The sequence below is a fragment of the Mesoplodon bidens genome, assembly GCF_964165515.1.
Source record: "Mesoplodon bidens genome assembly, contig: HAP1_SCAFFOLD_423, whole genome shotgun sequence".
Lineage (NCBI taxonomy): Eukaryota > Metazoa > Chordata > Mammalia > Artiodactyla > Ziphiidae > Mesoplodon > Mesoplodon bidens.
Window position 1 is genome coordinate 370,412 of NW_027672575.1, and position 22,497 is coordinate 392,908.

The 22,497-nt window shown below is 38.4% G+C and overlaps 1 long non-coding RNA gene across 1 annotated transcript in view; it reads left to right on the top strand.

Moving 5' to 3' along the window:
* Window positions 1-1,029: 1,029 nt before the first annotated feature.
* Window positions 1,030-22,497, top strand: part of LOC308609979 — a 31,629-nt gene continuing 10,161 nt past the window's right edge. The window contains exons 1-2 of the long non-coding RNA XR_014014385.1: window positions 1,030-1,575; window positions 14,854-14,937. This is a non-coding gene — a long non-coding RNA (uncharacterized lncRNA). The remainder of the gene's footprint in view (window positions 1,576-14,853; window positions 14,938-22,497) is intronic.

Consider the following 22,497-nt stretch of genomic DNA (forward strand, 5'->3'; position numbering starts at 1 on the left):
ATTACAGAAAACAAGGGGGAGAGTGGTAGGAATGAGGCCAAGAGAGACATGGGAGAAGGGGAGAACAGATCAAAAAGGACTTTGAGGCCTTGGTGCGAACTTTGGATTTATTGTAATTAAATTGAATTCACTGGATGATTTTGAGTATAGAGTGGCACAATCAGGCTTAAATTTTAAGGGACCACTTTGGCAGCTCTGTGAACAGGCCAGAGGAATGGGAGTAAACACAGGATAGACTAGGAGGTTATTGCAGCAGTCAGAAAGAGAGAAACTGGTTAGTTGCAGTTCTGAATGACCTTTCCCCTCACTCTTGTTCCTGACATTCCAAACTGTATAATTTCAGATGTGGAAGACTGAGAAATTTCCTGGATTTTCTCAACAGAATATTGACTTACTCAAGGCCTTTAAGTGGAACACACTCTACTGAGGGTTGAGAGAAAGCTGACAATAGTGGCTTGCTTAGCTTAACTCAGTGGTTATGGTTGTTAGTTGTGGTTGCAATATTATGGTTGTGTGACTCTTTGGTTAGTATTCACTTTCTCCATCTTGGAATATAAGTTTGATGAGGATGGAAAAATTATCTCTTTTTTTAACTCACCACTGTAGCCTCAGTTTGAGCACAGTGCCTGCCAATTAGCATTTAGTCAATGGGTTTTTTTGTAGGGGAGTGAATGTGTGTATGTGTGAGGGAGAGAGAGAAGAGGGGCAGAAACAGAGAGGGGAAGAGACAGACATAGGGACAGGGGAACAAGTCCATATTGCAAAAGAACAGGACAATATTTTCTGTGAGTAGAATGCTCAGAGCCTGTGTACTGTGTTCTTTTCTACTTTCTCAGGTTAGATTTATCACTTCATAAATTTTCTTTATCTTATCCAAAATGAATCTACATTTTTTTTTCTTATAAGTATAAAGAAAAAGATTTTTTGGGGGGAAATTTTTAATGTCTCACTACAATTCAAGTACCATAGATGTCTCTTTCTATTATTTGTATATCCTGAAAATATACCAGCATTATTGTCTAACACAAAGGAAGTTGGTACTATAAATTATAAGAGACAGGAGCTATGTTTTCACAGCTCTGTTTCTTGAGCACCCAGCCCAATGGTATTGTGGAGATGGAATAACAATCACCATGAGCACAGGTCACTGCTGACATAGGGACTTGCTTTCTCTCTAAACCATTTGACTTTGTTGGTGCCCAGGGCAGGATGCTCCAAAGTATGCCTCAGTGGAATATTACTTTGAATTAAAGTTACTGAAGAAATGACTGATGCAAGAGAGACACACTGACCTTCCTATCTGTCTCCATGAAAGCAGGAAATTAATATCTCATGTGAATGGTGCCCTCCCTGTACCAGGAGGTAGAAAGACATCATTAGCACCAGAGATAGGGAATGCAGGGTCAAGAAGACTGTATAAACCTTGTTACTTCTTTAACTCAAGAAGGTTGGCAGGGACATTTCTTCCTCCTCAACAGCTGACAAGACAACCAGAAGGCTGGCTAAACCCTGCTTCCCACCACAAGACTGCTGCAGCTGAGAGATCCTAGGACACATGACAAAGGCCAGCAGAAGGTAAAATTTCTTATCTCCTCAACTTCCCAGGCCTTTAAGGTCTGGTGGGAGGGAAAGTGCTTAAGAGTCTCCTTTTCTCTATCTCTAAATTTAGATTAGCAGAAGAAAATACTTATGGAGCAAGATCCTTGTGACATAGAAAATCTGGTATTTGGAAATGAGTAATCTCATCTCAGTTTTTCTTAATCCTTTCCTCCCAGAGACAGTCACTGTTTTTCTTTGTCTCTGTCTCCTGAGTCATGTTTCATAAGAAGAAAGAACCATAGGGCAGAAGACAGGCATAGGCCCTATAAGCCTGCTGTTTGAGACAGCCTCACAGACTGGTGAGTTAACAGTTCTCTCCAGTCCAGTGCCTATTAAGACAAACTTTGCTGTCAGTCCTCTGTATAAAAACTGGATGAGATTTTTCCTTCTGTATTTTTCTATGTCCTGAGAGTTTGGCTTTTTGTCCAGTGAGAATATTATCTCTGGTCTCCACCATCTGGATGGTGTATTTACTGGGGTGCATCTGGTAACCCATTGAATTGACTGGGGTTCTGAGACACAAAGTCATAAACAGCACACTCTAGTCTTGTTGTGCCAGCTGTCAGAGGAGTTTGTCCTAAGGGGACCCAGTCCATAAGGGGCCTTTGTTGTTTCAACCTTCATTGCCTTGTTAGTGTTGGAAAAGTCCCATTCCAGTAGCATATGCCTGATGTCACAGATTAGTAGGTTTGGGATCAGAGGTGCCTCAAATTCCCAGGAGAGACCAGGGACACAGTTTGCATTATACCACCCTTACTGCCTGTGCAATGAAGGCCTTTCCTTTCTTAGATTATCCTTGGAAATGAATTTTCACATTATAGGGGCTATATCATCTGTGCCCTCTCCATCTGAAAGTCTGCTTATTTTATCCATGGTAAGGATTTATTCTAAGCCTGAAAAGTTACCTCTGGGTCGTTCCATAAAAAGGCTTACTGATTTGAGTCACTATTTGAAATTAATGTAAGGTCTTACTCCTCAATGGCCAGATGATGGATCCTTTAAATTTGCTGTATTTAAATGATTGCCTTTTTGAGAGCTCTCATCATAAACAGCTGTCATATTGATATTTATGGAAGGATCAAATTGAAAGGAAAAATAATGTATAACAGCTAGCCTTAGGGAATCGTTATTAAGATGAAATAACAGAAATTAGACTTAAAGATCCAACATGAATTCCTCTTTTTAAGAAAAATTTTAAAAATTGCCCCATCTCCTCAGCAATTCCTTAGGCCCTCCTACAAATAATTAGGAAAAGATCAGTTGGAAGCCAATATTCAAGAGCTAATAGAAACAATTATCTTTGTCTTCCAAATCTCTACAAAACCAGAAATGCAACTTAGGAACGAGTCAAGGCCCATTTATCTTCACCAACCCTGAAACCTCTTCCTCTCAAATTCTTGTAGATATTATAAAAGTTGAGGATAATTGGAACAAAATTGTCCTGTACTTAAGAAGAAAAAGCTTTTTAAATAATAATTACCCTGAGACTTATGATAATAGAAAAATACACTCCAAAACTCATAGAAGAAAATTTACATTTTTTTCCTCTGTCCCTTAAAGTTATAAATCTTACCATGTCTTTGAAATGTAAACACAGCCACATTGCCTGAGACTGAGCCCAGATTAGCTCAATTGTTAGAACCTGAAACTAAAATTTAAAGAAAAAAAGAAAGAGGTTTTTTTTTTAAACAAAAACCCTCTCTTGCTCAAACTCTAAATGACAGTCTCCTTAAAATTGTTTATCAAGGGCAAGTACACTTAAAGGGCAAGAAGACTTAAAAGTCTTCTCCATAAATAATAAAAGACTGTAGCTATCTGAGTGAGTAAACTTAATTTATTCCAACAAGCAATATAAAAATTCTCAAAAATATAACAAAAACAAATACAAATATTTTTCAAATTCACATGATCTAGGATAATTTTTGGTAAGTAAAATCTAGTTCAGGTTTAGGTTTAATTAATACAGACATATCTTAAGAGTTATCAGCATTAAGTATAATAGCTTTATTCTATGTAGTTTTACTAAAAGTCAAATAAGCTCATGTTATCTCTTTTACAAAATTTCTCAGAAAAAAGTAACAATAATAATAATTTAAGATGATGGCTAACACTACTTTAACATCTTATGAAATTGTCATGAGTAATCTGAGTGATTGTTAAGAACAAATTAATTAAATAGACATAAGATAAGAATTCTTTTAGGTAAACTTTTTTTAGCAATAATTGTTTTTGCTATGTCAACTTAAATAGTTTTCTAAATGTCTTTGATAAATTGTACCCTTAGAGTTTTTCTAAGTTAAATTAAATGAATTGAATGTCTAGATCATTTCCAACTAAGACAAAATACTGAAATATTAATTGCTGAACGAGTCTAAGTTTACCTACTTTTGACCTCTTATTACACACTAAATATGTTTGGTTCTATTAGTAAACATGTCTTGTGCTTCATTAAAAGCTTGTACTATGAAGTAGAATATGTTTCTAGAAATTATGAAATGTATTTATAAGTTTGCCAAGCCACAAAATACTTACACAGTTAATAATTTTAACTTTATCTTTACAAAAAAATTAAAGCTTCAAAGGATTAAGAATTGTAAATAATATATGTGGTTCAAGCTGCTAGGAATTATAAGGAAATTAGAATGTGTTTTGGGGTAAGAAAAAGTGTAAGGTATGGAGATGTTTTTGTTAATGTAAAAACTTTGTTAAGTGATTTTTGTCCTAAAGCCGGTTACTTCTAAATGGGAAAGAGAACAAGGGACAAACCAAAATGGACATAGAAAGTTGTAAGAGGTTTGTTAAAAAGGAATCTTTAGAAAGGAATTTTATGTGTAGTCAGGTCTAAGATTGGAATGAATTTAATAAAGTGATTGATTGAGTTTTAATATCCAATGTAAGCTGGTAGAAAATTAAAATTTGTTTTTTCTCTCTTTTTGCAAAATTTTCTTAATTATTAGTCTGCTCTTAATGAGAAATTGTAAACAAAGACTTTTTTTTACATTTAATGTAATCTGTCTAGCAAAACAAATATTGTTCATTTTGTCTTTATGAGTCTTTGATAATTTTGAAGAAAAACTGAGTGCTTTCAATATTAAAAGAGCTAAGTCTTTGTACAACTATTTAACTATCTGTATTTACATGTGAATCTTTGTCACTTTGATTAAATTGATAACTAAATATTAATTCACAGTGACATATGATCGTATTTGACAAAGTGTTTTAAAACATTTTTATTTTTGAAAAAGTAGATTTTCCCCCAAACCAAATTCTAAATGAAATCTTATTGACCTGGAAATAACGTTCAGGTTTTCCAGAGGCCCCCTGGAACACCTTAAAAGATTTGTTTTGGGCTTCCCTGGTGGCGCAGTGGTTGAGAGTCCGCCTGCCGATGCAGGGGACACGGGTTCGTGCCCCTGTCCCGGAGGATCCCACATGCCGCGCAGCGGCTGGGCCCGCGAGCCATGGCCGCGGAGCCTGTGTGTCCGGAGCCTGTGCTCCGCAACGGGAGAGGCCACAGCAGTGAGAGGCCCGCGTACAGCAAAAAAAAAAAAAAAAAAAGATTTGTTTTATCTTATTAGAAAAGAGAGCTATGAAACTCATTAGGCTTATTTGGTATGTTACTTACATGGGAAGCATTGCTAAATAAATGATCATAAACTCTAGGTTATATCATAAGGGTGAATGTTATTAATATAAATGTTCTAGAAAGTATATGAAATTCCTAAAATTGGATATGTCCTAGTATAATGTTATCAGTCATAATTCTAGTTATTATCTTAAATGTTTTGTGTCACAGATAAATTTTCTTGTCAATTCCATTAGAATGAATCAAATTTTTAGTAATGGATATTTGTCTTTTATTACTTAGACAATGGTTTCACTCAGATGCTTTTACAAAAGCTTCCTGAAAATGTGTTTCATGTTCAGAGAAATTCTTGGAAAAGGATCTAACAAGTATTCTAGAGCACAAGTTTCTGATGAATTTCAAATCATTACACTGAACTGAGTAAGAATTTACAAAACCCTAACGGAGAAATTGATGGTTTCATAAAACTTCTAACAAAAGATCAAACAAAACAAGAATTAATTACATGGGACTAAGTAAACTGAAGAAGATGGTTATAATGTTTTATGATTTTAAAAATAAATTTATTTATTTTATTTATCTTTGGTTGCGTTGGGTCTTTGTTGCTGTGTGTGGGCTTTCTCTAGTTGCGGCGAACGGCAGCTACTCTTCGTTGTGGTGCGTGGCCTTCTCATGTTGTGGAGCGTGGGCTCTACGTGCATGGGCTTCAGTAGTTGTGGCTCGTGGACTTCAGTAGTTGTGGCTCATGGGCTCTAGAACACAGGCTCAGTAGTTGTGGCGTGTGGGCTTAGTTGCTCTGGGGCTTGTGGGATCTTCCTGGACCATGGCTCGAACCCATGTCCCCTGCACTGGCAGGCAGATTCTTAACCACTGTGCCACCAGGAAAGCCCCATTTTATGATTTCTTTTTCGTAGTACACGGGCCTCTCACTGTTGTGGCCTCTCCTGTTGCGGAGCATAGGCTCTGCACGAGCAGGCTCAGCGGCCATGGCTCACGGGCCCAGCCACTCAGCGGCATGTGGGATCTTCCCAGACCAGGGCACGAACCCGTGTCCCCTGCACCAGCAGGCAGACTCTCAACCACTGCACCACCAGGGAAGCCCTATGATTTTTAAATTTGAAACATTGCTGGTTCTTTTTTTTAAGTTTTGTTTCTCCAAATTTAGGAAAATTTGTTTTTCTCTCTTTTTTTTTTTTTTTTTTGCGGTATGTGGGCCTCTCACTGTTGTGGCCTCTCCTGTTGCGGAGCACAGGCTCCGGACACGCAGGCTCAGCAGCCATGGCTCACAGGCCTAGCCACTCCGCGGCATGTGGGATCTTCCCGGACCGGGGCACGAACCCGTGTCCCCTTCATCAGCAGGTGGACTCTCCACCAGTGCGCCACAAGGGAAGCCCTGTTTTTCTCTCGGAAGCTTAGAGCAATTTGGTAAATTATACCCTTGTAAGCAAAATTGAATCATTTGTCTTTTTCTCCCTACCCGATTCCTCCAGAATTCAGAGGCTTTCAGTGAACATTCTTATTTTCTTGGCAATATAGTTATTTGCATAATTTCAATAAGAATCTGTTCTCCTTATAATAGCACATAATTGCAAACATTGATTATATTACTAAAGTTTTGCCTAGAATGTCATATTTGAGAGAGATATACATAAACTTAGATTTGACCAAACAGCTTTAAGAAACTAAGGTTGACTTCATGGAGCCAATAAAGCCCCTTGGGAAAATAGTGTGGTACCTTGCTTACAGAGTTCCCAGCAGCCTTACTAGCTGAGTAAGGAAGGTCACTTCCTGGCAAATGCAAGAACCTCAGAATATTTGGGGGACATTGAGGAGAAAAATTCCCCCAAATCTATGGATGTCAAATGATTGGCTTGGCTTCTTAGCCTCAAGGGACTATTAAAAGTTTAATCTGGAGATTCCTTATAAAAAGTTCCAGCAAAGCAGATTTAAAAGAGCCTATATGGGAGATTTCCCTCTAACCCTGGAGATATTCTGCATAGACAGTGGTTGACCAGAGGTAAAGCCTGAAGTCCTTCATGAATTTCAATCAAAATTGGACTTTAAGAAGCCAGAACTCCTCACAGTGACATTCAGGAGAGAGGGTAGAGACAAAGATGGCAGAGTAGAAGGACGTGAGCTCACCTCCTCTCATGAAACCACCCAAATCACAACTAACTGCTGAACAACCGTCAACAAAAAAGACTTGAACATACAAAAAAGACATTCTACATCCAAAGACAAAGAAGAAGCTACAACTAGATGGTAGGAGGGGTGCTTTCGTGATATAATCAAATCTCATACCTACGGTGGGCGACCCAGAAAGTGGAAAATAATCATTATATCACAGAGGTTCTCCCACAGGAGTGAGAGTTCTGAGACCCACGTGAGGCTCCTCAGCCTGGGGACATGGCAATGAGAGGAGGAGATCCCAGAGCATTTGATCTTGAAGGCCAGTGGGACTTGAGGGCAGGAGCTCCACAGGATTGGGGGAAACAGAGACTCCACTTTCGGAGGGTGCACACAAGGTTTCATGTGTACTGGGACCCAGGGCAAAGCAGTAACTCTGTAAAAGCCTGGGTCAGACCTACCTGAGGGTCTTGGAGGGTCTCCTGGGGAGGAAGAAGTTGGCTGTGGCTCACTGTGGGGGCAAGGACACTGGTGGCAGAGGACCCAGGGAATATTTTTTGTTGTGAGCTCTCCTGGAGGTCACCATTTGGGCACTGAGACCCGGCCCCACCCAATAGCCTGCAGTCTCCAGTTCTGGGATGCCTCAGGGCAAACAACCAACAGGGTGGGAACACAGACCCTCCCATGAGCAGACAGGCTGCCTAAAGTTATTCTGATCCCACAGCCGCCTCTAAACACCACTTGACACAGCCCTGCCCACAAGAGGGAGAAGACCCAGCTCCACCCACCAGTGGGCAGGCACCAGTCCCTACCACCAGGAAGACTTCACAAGCTCCTGAACCAACCTCACCCATCAGGGGGCAGGCACCAGAAGTGAGAGGAGCCATGATCCTGCAGCCTGAGGAAAGGAGGCTACAAACACGGAAGGCAGAGAAATGTGTTCCAGATGAAGGAACATCATCAAACTCCAGAAGAACAACTAAGTGGAGTGGAGATAGGCAATCTTCCAGAAAAAGAATTCAGAGTAATGATAGTAAAGATGATACAAGTAACTGGAAAAAGAATGGAGGCACAGACCAAGAACATAGATGAAATTTTTAACAAAGAGCTAGAAGTTTTAAAAAACAGAGATAAACAATAACTGAAATGAAAAATAGCCTACAAGTAATCAACAGCAGAATAAATGAGGCAGAAGAATAAATAAGTGAGCTGGTAGACAGATTGGTGAAAATCACTGCTTTGGAACTGAATAAAGAAAAAAAATGAAAACAAATGAGGACAGTCTAAGAGACCTCTGGGACAACATTAAATGTGCCAACATTCACATTATAGGGGTCCCAGAAGGAGAAGAGAGAGACAGAGGGGCTGAAAAAATATTTGAAGAGATAATAGCCATAAACTTCCCTAACATGGAAAAGGAACAGTCACTCAAGTCCAGGAAGCACCGAGAGTCAAATACAGGACAAACCCAAAGAGGAACATGCCAACACACATGAATCAAATTGACAAAAATTAAAGACAAAGAAAACATTAAAAGCAACAAGAGAGAAACAACAAATAACATACAAGGAAACCCCAGTAAGGTTATCAGCTGATTTTTTCAGCAGAAACTCTGCAGGCCAGAAGGGAGTGGCCCACTATATTTACAGTGATGAAAGGCAAAAACCTACGACCAAAAATACTCTACCCAGCAAGGCTCTTATTCAGACCTGACAGAGAAATCAAAAGCTTTATAGACAAACAAAAGCTAAGAGAATTCAGCACCATCAAACCAGCTTTACAACAAATGCTAAAGGAACTTCTCTAGATGAAAAAGAAAATGCCACAACTAGAAAAAAAGAAAATTATAAATGGGAAAGCTCACCATTAAAGGCAAACATACAGTAAAGGTAGGAAATCATCTACTCACAAATATGATATCAAAACAAGCAATCATGAGAAGAGGAGAGTACAAATGCAGGATATTGGAAATGCATTTGAAATTAAGAGACCAGCAGCTTAAAACAACTTTTCGTGTGTATATATATATATATATATATATATATATATATATATACTCTGCTATATCAAAACCTCATGGGAAATGCAAACCAGATATCTACAATAGATACACAAAGAAAAAGCAACCCAAATGCAACACTAAAGATGGTCATCAAACCACAAGGGAAGAGAACAAAAGAGGAAGGGAAGAAAAAAGAGCTACAAAAACAAACCCAAAACAATGAACAAAATGACAATAAGAACATACATATTGATAATTACATTAAAAGTAAATAGACTAAATGCTCCAACCAAAAGACATAGACTGGCTGAATAGATACAAAAGCAAGAACCATATATATGCTGCCTACTAGAAACTCACTTTAGATCTAGACACCCACACAGACTGAAAGTGGGAGGGTAAAAGAAAGGTATTCCATACAAATGGAAATCAAAGGAAAGCCAGAGTAGCAATAGTCATATCAGACAAAATAGACTCTAAAATAAAGACTGTAACAAGGACCAAGAAGGACACTGCATAATGATCAAGGAATCAATCCAAGAAGAAGATACAACAATTGTAAATATATATTCACCCAACACAGGAACGCCTCAATATATAAGGCTAATGCTAATAGCCATAAAAGGAGAAATTGACAGTAACACAATAGTATTGGGGGATGTTAACACCCCACTTTCATCAATGGACGGATCATCCAGACAGAAAATCAATATGAAAACACAGGCCTTGAATGACACATTAGACCAGAAGGACTTAATTGATATTTATAGAGCATTCCATCTGAAAGCAGCAGAATACACATTCTTCTCAAGTGCACACGAAACATTCTCCAGGATAGATCACACACTGGGCCACAAAGTGAGCCTTGGTAAATTTAAGAAAATTGAAATCATATGAAGCACCTATTCCAAACACAATGCTATGAGATTAGAAATCAACTACAAGAAAAAAACTGTAAAAAACACAAATACATGGAGGCTAAACAATATGCTATAAGCAACCAATGTATCACTGAAGAAATCAAAGCAAAAATGAAAAATATACCTACAAATGAAAACAAAAACACGAAGATCCAAAACCTATGGGATGCAGCAGAAGCATTTCTAAAAGGGAAGTTTATAGTGATAAAATCTTACCTCAGGAAACAAGAAAAATCTCAAATAAACAACCTAACCTTATAAGTAAAGCAACTAGAGAAAGGAGAACAAACAAAACCCAAATTTAGTAGAAGGAAAGAAATCATATAGATCAGAGCAGAAATAAATGAGAGACAAAGAAAACAGTAGGAAAGATCAATGAAACTAGTAGCTGGTTCTTTGAAAAGATAAAATTGATAAACCATTAGCCAGCATCATCAAGAAAAAAATGGGGAGAGCTCAAATCAATAAAATTAGAAATAAAAAAGAAGTTACAATGGACACCACAGAAATACAAAAGCTCATAAGAGACTACTACAAGAAACTATATGCCTGTAAAATGCACAACCTAGAAGAAATGGACAAATTCTTAGAAAGGTACAACCTTCGAAGACTGAAGCAGGAAGAAATAGAAAATATGAACAGACAAATCACAAGTACTGAAATTGAAACTGTGATTAAGAAACTCCAACAGGGCATCCCTGGTGGCGCAGTTGTTAAGAAACCACCTGCCAAGGCAGGGGACATGGGTTTGAACCCTGGTCCAGGAAGATCCCACATGTCACAGAGCAACTAAGCCCATGGGTCACAACTACTAAGCCTGCTCTCTAGAGCCCACGAACCACAGCTGCTGAGCCTGCATGCCACAACTACTGAAGCTCACGTGCCTAGATCCCATGCTCTGCAACAAGAGAAGCCACCGCAATGAGAAGCCCATGCACCGCAATGAAGAGTAGCCCCCGCTTGCCACAACTAAAAAAAGAAAGCCTACATACAGCAACAAACACCCAATGCAGCCAAAAATAAAATAAATAAATAAATTTATTTTTAAAAATTTATTTAAAAAAAAGAAACTCCCAACAAACAGAAGTCCAAGATCAGATGGCTTCCCAGGTGAATTCTCTCAAGCATTTAGAGAACACTAAACACCTGTTCTTCTGAAACTATTCCATAAAATTTCAGAAGAAGAAACATTCCCAAACTCATCCTATGAGGCCATAATCACCCTGATACCAAAACCAAACAAAGGTACTGCAAAAAAAGAAAAAGAAGTCAATATCACTGATGAACATAGACTCAAAAATCATTTACAAAATACTAGCAAAGTGAATCCAACAACACATTAAAAGGATCAGACACCATGATCAAGTGGGATTCATCCCAAGGATGCAAGGATTTTTCAATATCCACATATCAATCAGTGTGATACACCACATCAATGAATTCAGTAAAGTCACAGAATACAAAATTAATACACAGAAATCTCTTTCATTCCTATACACTAAAAACAAAAGATCAGAAAGAGAAATTATGGAAGGAATCCCATTTACCATCACATCAAAAAGAAAAAAATACCTATGAATAAATCTACCTAAGGAGACAAAAGACCTGTACTCTGAAAACTCTAAGATGCTGATGAAAGAAATCGAAAGTGACACAAACAGATGGAGAGATATACCATGTGCTTGGATTGGAAGAATCAATACTGTCAAAATGACTATACTACTTAAGGCAATCTACAGATTCAATGCAATCCCTGTTAAATTACCAGTGGAATTTTTTTTTTAGACTTTTTTCATGTGGACCATTTTTAAAGTCTTTATTGAATTTGTTACAATATTGCTTCTGTTTTATGCTTTGATTTTTGGTTTTTGTTTTTTGTTTTTTTTTGTTTTTTTTTTGGTTGCATGGCATGTGGGATCCCAACTCCCTGACCAGGGATCGAAGCCGCATCCTCCTCATTGGAAGGTGAAGTCCCAAACACCGGACCGCCAGGGAAGCCCCCACCAATGGCATTTTTCACAGAACTAGAACAGAAAAATTTAAAATTTGTATAGAAACACAAACCCCCAAATAGCCAAAGCATACTATGAAAGCAAAATGGAGCTGGAGGAATCAGGCTCACTGTCTTCAGACTATATTACAAAGCTACAGTAATCAGTATGGTACTTGCACAAAAACAGAAATATAGATCAATGGAACAGAATAGAGAGCCCAGAAATAAACCCACACAACTATGGTCAATTAATCTATGACAAAGGAGGCAAGAATATACAATGTAGAAAAGACAGTCTCTTCAATAAGTGGTGCTGGGAAAACTGGACAGCTACATGTAAAAAAATGAAATTAGAACAATTTTCTAACACCACAGACAAAAATAAACTCAAAATGCATTAAAGACCTAAATGTAAGATGGGATATTATAAAACTCTTAGAGGAAAATCCAAGCAGAACACTCTTTCACAGCAGCAATATCTTTTTGGATCCACCTCCTAGAGGAAAGAAAACAAAAACTAAAATAAACAAATGGGACCTAATAAAACTTAAAAGCTTTTGCCCAGCAAAGGAAACCATAAACAAAACAAAAAGACAACCTACAGAATGGGAGAAAATATTTGCAAATGATGGGACTGACAATGGAATAATCTCCAAAGTATACAAATAGCTTATGCAGCTCAATATCAAAAAAGCAAACAACCCAATCAAAAAATGGACAGAAGATCTAAACAGACATTTCTCCAAAGAAGACATACTGATGGGCAAAAAGCACATGAAAATCTGCTCAACATCGCTAATTATTAGAGAAATGCAAATCAAAACTACAATGAGGTATCACCTCACACCAGTCAGAGTAACCATCATCAAAAAGTCTACAAACTGTAGACTACAAAAATGTTGGAGAGGGTGTGGAGAAAAGGAGTCCTCCTACACTGTTGGTGGGAATGTAAATTGATTCAACCACTATGGAGAATATTATGGGATTCCTTAAAAAACTAAAAATAGAACTACCATATGATCTAGCAATCCTACTCTTAGGCATGTATCTGGAGAAAATTATACTTCCAAAAGATACATGCACCCCAGTGTTCAGTGCAGCACTATTCACAATAACCAGGATATGAAAGCAATTTAAATGTCCATTGACAGATGAATGGATAAAGAAGATGTGGAACATATATACAATGGAATATTACTCAGCCATAAAAATGAATGAAATCATGCCATTTGCAGTAACATGAATTGATGTAGAGATTATCATACTAAGTGAAGTAATTCAGAGAAAGACAAATATCATATGATATCACTTATCTGTGGAATCTAAACAAATGATACAAATGAACTTAATTACAAAAGAGAAACAGACTCACAGACTTAAAAAACAAACTTATGGTTACTAAAGGGAAAAGGTATGGGGAGGGATAAATTAGGAGTTTGGATTCACATATACACACTACTATATATAAAATAGATAATCCACAAGACCCTACTGTATAGCAAAGGGAACTCTACTCAATATTCTGTAATAACCTATATGGCAAAAGAATCTGAAAAAGAATGGATATATGTATATGTATAACTGAATCATTTTGCTGTACACCTGAAACTAATTCAACATTGTAAATCAACTATACTTCAATATAAAATAAAAATTAAATTTAAAAAAGAGATTAAAAAAAGAAGTGTCTTCCAATGCAAGGATCAGATCAAAGAACATGAATGGAATATTCCTACTGGGACGATTAGGAGGATAACACATCCTTGGTAGGTGCAGAGCCTGTTCACTTATCCTCTGACTTTCCTTGCCTTTCTCCACTACATCCAATTAAGCAGATAAAAACTTCGAGAAAGCTGCCTCTTCCTTCACCAGTGCCAAGAAGGACAAACTCAAAGAGCCATTTGTCTGTCTGTCTTCCTCTGATGTTGCTTCTTCACGTTTGAGCTATTGGGAGGAGAGAGAGGCAATAAATTCTCTTAATAAAAGCAAAAAATAAAAATAAAAAGCAAGCCTATATGGTCAGTCACAATCCTTGCTATACTTATATAAATAAGACCAAGTTTATTGAATCTAGACTTATTTTGCAAACAAATTTGTCTTAATTTGGCTATCTTTGATAGAAATGAGGGTGATTTTAGAGGGAAAAATTATCTTTCAATAGAAACCAAAATACGTATTGTGGATATTAGATTCTAGTGCTATTAATTTTCCTTGAAGTTTTCTTAATTACCTGAAAACTGGACTGTATCCTGAATTTTTCTAGTTTCCTCCACTACCTGACTACAACTCTCCAAACTAGTGTTTCCAAATTTTCTCCCACCCTTTTGACTTGGAATCATTGCAACTAAAACTGCCTTTTTTTCTGAAGTCCTGCATACTGAAGGTAGATACCTTAATATAAACTTCAGAGAAATCTCCACAGCAGCTCATGTTTAGACAATCTTCTTCGTTCCTGTTGCTATATGGACCACTCAGAAAGTTTACCTGAACATCTGATGGACATTCAAACTACAAAAGATGCTTTAACCCTGACATTTAGAGATCTTCTCAACTGTCTACCCTCAGAACTCAAAAACTGATCCGAAATTTGCCTCAATTATTAACCATTGTTTTTTTGTCTCCATAGCAATGCCTCTTATTAAATACCTGATTGCTTGTACAGTAAGCTTAACTTCTACTTGGAAATACTGCTTTGGAAGAGAAAATTAAGGTAAAATGATCATATGGATGGACTCTAATCCAATATGACTTGTATCTTTATAAGGGGGGAATTTTAGAACACAGACATGCACAGACTGAGGGGCAACCATGTGAGGACACAGCGAGAAGGTAGCCATCAAAGGAGAGAGACCTCAAGGAAACTAAACTTGATACTTTGATCTTGGACTTCTAGCCTCTAGAACTATGAGAAAATATACTTTTGTTGTTTAAGCCACCTAGTAGCCAGTGTGGTATTTTGTTATGGCAGCCCTAGCAAACAAATACAATCACTATTAGGGGAAAAAAATCATGTGCTTTGTTTTTCCAGTAGAATGATTTTAACACTGATTACTTCTTACCTTGAGATTATAAAAGACAGGGATAAACATTACTGTAGAGTATATATGAGTTGTGTCCTATGAAACAAAGCTAGTTAACAAACACCTCTCAGCTGTAGATGATGCCATGTGTTCATCTGATCAGCAAGAGGACATGAGTGGAAGGGAGAACCTTTTCTGCTTCAGACAAGCAACTTCCTGGGTTACCCTGAGTATGACAAAGAGGGCCATTGCTTGGGGACCAGGTCTCCAAGCAGTCACAACAGGCCTCAGGAACCCACAAGAAAATTGTGAAGGAAGAATATTACTAGCCAGGCCCATATGTATCTTTTCCTCCCATCACTGCTCTTTTGTGAAAAATTCTTCCAAATACATATTTTTGTCCCAAAATATCATGTTGGACGCTCGCTACTAGGAGCAAAATTTTCTAGCATCTCTGTTGGATGAATTTTCACACTTGCAAAATCACTCAGAAAAGAGTTCATCCTCCCAACACCTCCCCTGCACCAGTGTCCCCCTAAACAGCATCTGACCACAATATGAAGGAACTTACCTCCCAGGTAAACAGGTGCTTGAATGTGATTTAATTATCTCTGCATCCTCTCCCTGGTCTCCCTGTGAAATCTAGTCACCTCTTTGCATTAAAGCATTTCTGTGAGAAGCCCTGTAAGGTGCTGGATATTCTCAATTCTGTCCTGCTGGTTTCTCTGAAGTGCCTAGAAGCTGTCCTCTCCACACACAAACTATTCTGACAAACTTCATTTGAATGAGTTGGATTTTAATTCTCAATTTGCTTCTGTTCCTAAGCTCTTAAGGCTTTTTTTTTTTTAACAATTCAGAAAAAAACATTAAAAAAAAGACAAGGTTGGGCTTCCCTGGTGGGACAGTGGTTGAGAGTCTGCCTGCCGATGCAGGGGACACGGGTTCGTGCCGCGGTCCGGGAAGATCCCACGTGCCGCAGAGTGGCTGGGCCCATGAGCCATGGCCGCTGAGCCTGTGCGTCCGGAGCCTGTGCTCCGCAACGGGAGAGGCCACAACAGTGAGAGGCCCACGTACCGCAAAAAAAAAAAAAAAAAAGGCAAGGCTACTCGCAGATCTAACATGCTAAGCTTTACGTTCTTAAGACTGATGTTTTCCAAGGAACAAACTTTCATGTTTCCTGTGCAATAATAAAGGTTTGTTATAAAAGTTAAGTACGAAAAGTGAAAAAAAATAAAAATAGTGGTATCTTCACAGTTGAGTTCTTAACATATTTTCTGATATATGTAAAAAGAGAAAAATTGGCAAAATGAGTACCAACATTTTTAAAAATAATAAGCCTAAATCCCTAGATTTACCAATTTTATAAAATAAGAAAATAACATTTTATAAAATACAATTTTATGAAATATGATTTTATAAAATTTGTTTAGGTAAGTAACAAATGATTTGCCCAAAAAACAGATTTAGCAGGTGGAGTCCAGGGGGCACATTCTACAAAATAAGTTTATTGACACTGTAAAGGGTTACTAGCATAAAATTGTGGTGGGAATAAAAAGGGCAGTGACCTTCCTCCTGAAGTTTAGGAGTGATCCCTGATTTGAGAGATATCTGAGTTGAAGTGGTCATTGGAAACAAATGGTAGAGAGAAATCACAGAGAGCAGACTGTATCAATTCCAGCTTCTGGACTCAGAGAAGGAAGGAAGAGCTTCAGATTTCACTGCAGAGAATGAGGCTGAGAAACTTTAAAATCAGATGCTGTTTCCCAGATCCAGGGGGCCAGCTAATGCACAAAAATGCTTAAAGCCACATAGGTATGTCACCTTTATTTCCTAGAGAAGATGTTAGCATTTTCTAAATCCTCATCTACCATGCCTGGCATGCATTATTTTATAGCTTTCTGGAAGTTTCATCAGCACCACTTGTATATTTGTAGTACGATGTGTCTGTGGAGAGTACAGAATGCAGGTCCGGGGTGGGGGCAACGGACTCTTCTAGCTACCACAGTGAGTGGTGCCCCTGCAAACCTGAGTAAGGAAGACAACTTGCCTTTGGGTGGGTAGTGTTACAATCTGCATGTCTAGGGGCACAAATGTAAAGACCGACCCTGTTCTGGGAATGATTGTGATTCTGACTGACCTCAAAGGGGTAATTATGAAACCCCTGGATCATCAGGATCTGGATGTTCCCTACTTTTTCCATGGTGTGATCATGACAGAAAGTGTGGCTGTAGATATCTGGGAACATTTCCAGAAATGTCCTCCTGTAGGAGTTAATTATAAAGTAAATGTGTATAAAACAGAAAATAATATTGAAACCTATCAAGGGGAGTAGATCTTAAGGGTTAATATTGTAGATGGACTACTTTGGAAAAACTCTTTTTCCCTTGGAGTATTAAAAAGTCATCGCATAATTGCCATCTCCACATTTTGTTCTAGAGTGCCTGGTTTATTGATATCAGTGTGAGACCTGTTTTAAATAAAAATCTATTTGTAAAAATCCAGATCTGTAATATGTTCTAAATATCATTAGAGTGTCTTTTAACTATAGATTAAAAATCACTTCATTTTCAACAAAATATATTTTGATGTAAACATCAAATGTTTTGAAAACAAAGGGGATCTGTTTTTGTTGTTTTCTCTTTTATCTAATTTTTGTATCCATTTTGTCTGGGCATATTAAATGGTAAAAATATTTATAAGATTTGCAGTAGGTGAATCTTCTTAAAAAGAAAATACTGAAGGCCACAGAGTCTGGGAATATTAATATCTTTTTAATAGATTGATCCCCCTTGATTTCTTATTCTGGAGTAAAAGTACAAGTTTTTCCATGAAAATTAGACACACAAATCATCTGACACAATGTATGGCAGATGGAAAATGATTGATGGGAATTTTGCTTTAATGCACATTGCTCATTGTGATTTTGCCCAGCTTAATGAACTGTGAATTAATAATGAGGAGCAACACATTCAACGTATTATAGTAATAAAGTGCTTTTATGGACATTTTTCATGTTTCCAGACTTTCTTGGCCACCCTGAACAATTTTAACTCAAAGGATTAAAAAATAATCGCTTATTTAACTGTGTTAAAATAGTCAACTTTGAAAAGGATATTTTCCTGTATGAACTTTTTCCTAATTGATTCCATTTTGTTCGGATCAGTAAAGTTACCTGAGTAAGCTGCACTATTAAAACAAAGTGATCTGATAGAGTATTAGATGACATACGTGACCACAGTCCATTGTTTTCTGATTCAACGACGAAAGGGAGTAAAGTGAAAAATTAATACTTATACATTTGTTAATTAGGAGAATAGAAAAACTAAATTTCTTGTAGAAATAAGCCCAGAGTCCTCGTGTCAGCCCTGCTCCTCTTAAAAGACCGTGACGCTGTAATACCAATGGATAATCTGGGAGACAACCAGCTGTCATTAAAATAGATTTTACCAAGGCAAGGACAATAGGTTGCTTATTAGCAGTGAGAAATCAGTAGTCTTTTAGAAGTGTACCCTTTGGAAAGTGTGAGATATATAATAAATGAAAGTCTTTCATTATTCATTGTTATAAGCCAAATGTAGATTAAATGTAGACTACCTTCAATTCAGATATTCAGGTATCCTTCCCTCAGTAATTTTATGAGGTAACATGTATAATGTCAAGCATAGGCTAAGTCATATATTTTATAATCCTTCAAAAATTTTTAAAGCAATGTGTTAACCCTATAATGAATATAAAATGGATCCTAACTGCATGTCTTAGAAAATGTGCATTTCATAGAATTATTTAAGAATGAAGCCTTAATAGCCCATCTTTTTAAGTATGTTAGCTGAACGTTATGATTGTGTAATATCATTTTAGGGCATTACCACATTTTAAGAAATAAAATAATATTCAGAAGCATAATTTTGCCAGAATGTAAAATTTAAAACCAGAAATTTGACTTGTGAAAAATCCTCACATGATTATTGGCCTGTTAAAAAATAAAGCAAACCCCACAAACCTGATGCAAGCTATTATGTGCAAAATAATGTGCTAGTTACACAGCCCTCTGGGAAGTGAATGTGAGTCCGGATGCTTCTTTCTTGGTTTATTTCATTCCTAGAGTACCTTTGTTGCAGGTTTTTCTTATGTTTCCAAAGGAAACAAGTAAGCCATCTCAAGTTTAAGTTTTGTCCTCAATAAATTAAAAAACGTGCCAGATACCATTTGACTGGATGATAACTAAAACTGGACAAATATTTTCCCTCACTGGAGACTGACAGTGTTTTAGTTGTGCTTAAAATTTGTGATTCTCCTAAAAAAAAGGGTACAAATGAAAACTTATGGTTACCAGGAGATAAGGGGGGAAGGATAAATTGGGAGATTGGGATTGACATATACACACTACTATATATAAAATAGATAATAATAACCTACTGTATAGCACAGGGAACTCTACTCAATACTCTGTAATGGCCTATATGGGAAAAGAATCTTTAAAAAAAGTGGACATATGTATATGTATAACTGGCTCACTTTGCTGTACACCTGAAACTAACACAAATTTGTAAATCAACTATACTCCAATAAAAATTTTTAAAAATAAAAAAATAGAGTACTACATGCATTTCTAAGAAATAAACATTATTTTCTTCATTCTTCTAAAATAAATAGAAATTTAAAAAAGTAATTTGTGATTTTCAAGCTAATGAACACCTAACAATGAAATTTGCAAATCTACATTTGGAATGTATAATTCTTTTGTTCAGAGGCAGTGACATTACAAAAGAACAAAACTTCTCAAACATTTCCCCATTTAGAGTAATGCTGACGGTGAGTGTCTGGTGGATCTCAGAGGGGCACAACTGATGATATATTTATCATGCTGCCAGTTTGCTAAGTGGTTTCATATTCACTAAGAAAAACTTGTCAATGAATACTGCAGAATAGACGTGAGGTCTCTGTGAGGTCTTTGTGCCAAGTCTCTGTGTGTTGTCTCTGGGTGAGATCTCTGTGTGAAGTCTCTGTATGAGGTCCCTTTGGAAGGTATCTCTGGGAAATCTGTTAAATCTGTGCTAGGTTTCTGTCTGAGGGTCTGTGAAGCAACATGAGGTCCCTGTGTGAGGTCTCAGTATGTGATCTCTGAGAAAGGTGTTTGCGTGAGAAGTCTCTCTTGAGAGGTGTGTCTGTGAAGTCTTTGTGTATTGTCTCTGGGTCTCTCCATTTCTTTTTTTCTTTTGGTCTCTCAATTTCTTGTCTTACTGTACCTTATGGAAGATGGAGCAGCAAGAGAAGGGCAAAGGGACTTGCTTCTTTCTGTTTTCTTGCTGTTCCATCAGCATCACCTGTCTGTGGCACTCTCCCAGCAGGAGCCGAGAGGTCCAAGTCCAGCTTCCCCATATTCCCAGAACTCACTTCTGGGTGCCCCTGAGAGGACCCAGCAGCAGCCAGGCTCAGGTCCCAGCCCTGTCAACTCTTTCCTCTGGGTACCGACCTCTCCCACAAGTCCTGGCTCCACTCTCACTGCTGTGCCCATTCTGGAGGCTGCCTTGGGAATTGGGGCCCAGAGGTAGGGCCTGGCTCCAGGGAGAAACCAGGGGTGTGAGCAGTCCTGTGCTCACTCTGCCCCCTCCACCCCAGGTCACAGCATTTCCACGTGTTGAGGGGCCTGACAGGGATGGGGGATGGGGTCCATTTCTGTTGTCATCTGGATCAGGGGCATCAGCTGGAACAGAAATCTCCACACTGAGAAAGACACCACCTGGAGCTGTGTCCACCATGCGCCCTGCACATGGCAGAAAGCACCAAATCACTCTAGAGAAATTCTTCCTCATCTCCCTGCTTTTCCATATGGATGGGGGTCAGGAGACAAGAAAAGCTGTGCCAGAAGCAGATCAGTGGAACACTCCTGGATTGCACCCGGCCCCATCCACTTTGCACAGGTCACCTCCACACCACCACAAATCCTGTCTGATTGCTTCTTCACCTGCCAGGCTCTGGGGTGATCAAGGACTGGGAGACAGGCAAGGCTTACTACACAATCACAAGCCAGTCCCCACCTCTCCCCTGGAGCAGTCCTTGGGCCATGTGTTTATGTGAAGGTCACCAGACTAGGAGTCACATCCCAAGTTCCCTAGTCCTGGCTTTTACACCTATTGTTAAGTTATCCTTTCTAAAAGTCAAGAGGAGATGATGTGTAAGCTTATTAAATATAGTATTAAGAGATTAACCTTCCCTGATTTGCTTTACTTCTATAAGTTTGACTTTCTGTTTTGACCTAAAGGTGGTTTCTCTAGGTCTGTGATCTTAGAGTTGGAATAGGGTAGAGACCCTGGGGTGGGGCCATGATGAGCTACTGGACCCTTAACTTTTCCTCCCCTTTAGGCCTTTAGATGGTGGTTGTATGTCAGGGGGCTGCTCTTTCAGAACTGCACATTTATGGGAATCTGGTACCACTTTGCCTCCTTCCTTGGATCCAGTGATTTTTCTACACCTACATCCCACCCTAAATTCACAGTGTTTGACCATCAGGTAGTTACTACCCACAGTCACACCCCTATTCCATTCATCCAAAACTCCTTCTCTGGGGTTAACATAGAGTGGAAGGTAGGTGACCCATGAACATAGCCATTCATTTATATGGGACTGGACTCAACACAGCCCTCAGCAGCCTCCCTGATACTCCCCTCACCTACACACACAGAGCTGGAAATGCCATCCTTGCTGCTGCTCTAAAGTATAGGAAAAACAGAGGTGGGGGAGGGTGATGCTGTACATTTTATTATGGCTAAGCTAAAAGGGGTTCATAGGGCATATCTCAATCCCAGCCTTCATCAGAGAGAGAAGGAACTCTTAAGAGCAGATGTTGTATATTCCCTACCAAGAGATCCAGGGGCAAGCTTTCTCCTGTTTCTGAACTCAGAGCCCATACTCTATTCCCCCCAAACTTCCATCCACTTGGCTCTGACACTTCCTGGAGACTGAATTGGAATCTCCAGCCCTATCGTGTAAACCTATCCACTACAGTTGCATAAAGTTCAAAGTAGCATAGAAGAAGGAGAAAGATTGGTTGAACCAGATCCTTGGGTGTGGGTTTCATAGGTTTTTCCCGTCTCATTGTTAGAGTAATTTTGGTTTGTGTAATGACAGTATTATAAGGTGCAATGAAGGGACACGAGACAAGGAGCAAGCTTGTGATGCTACTGTCCACCTCCCTCCATGCCCATCCCTTCTAGAAGACAAAGTGCACAGCACAGACAGCAGCCATTACA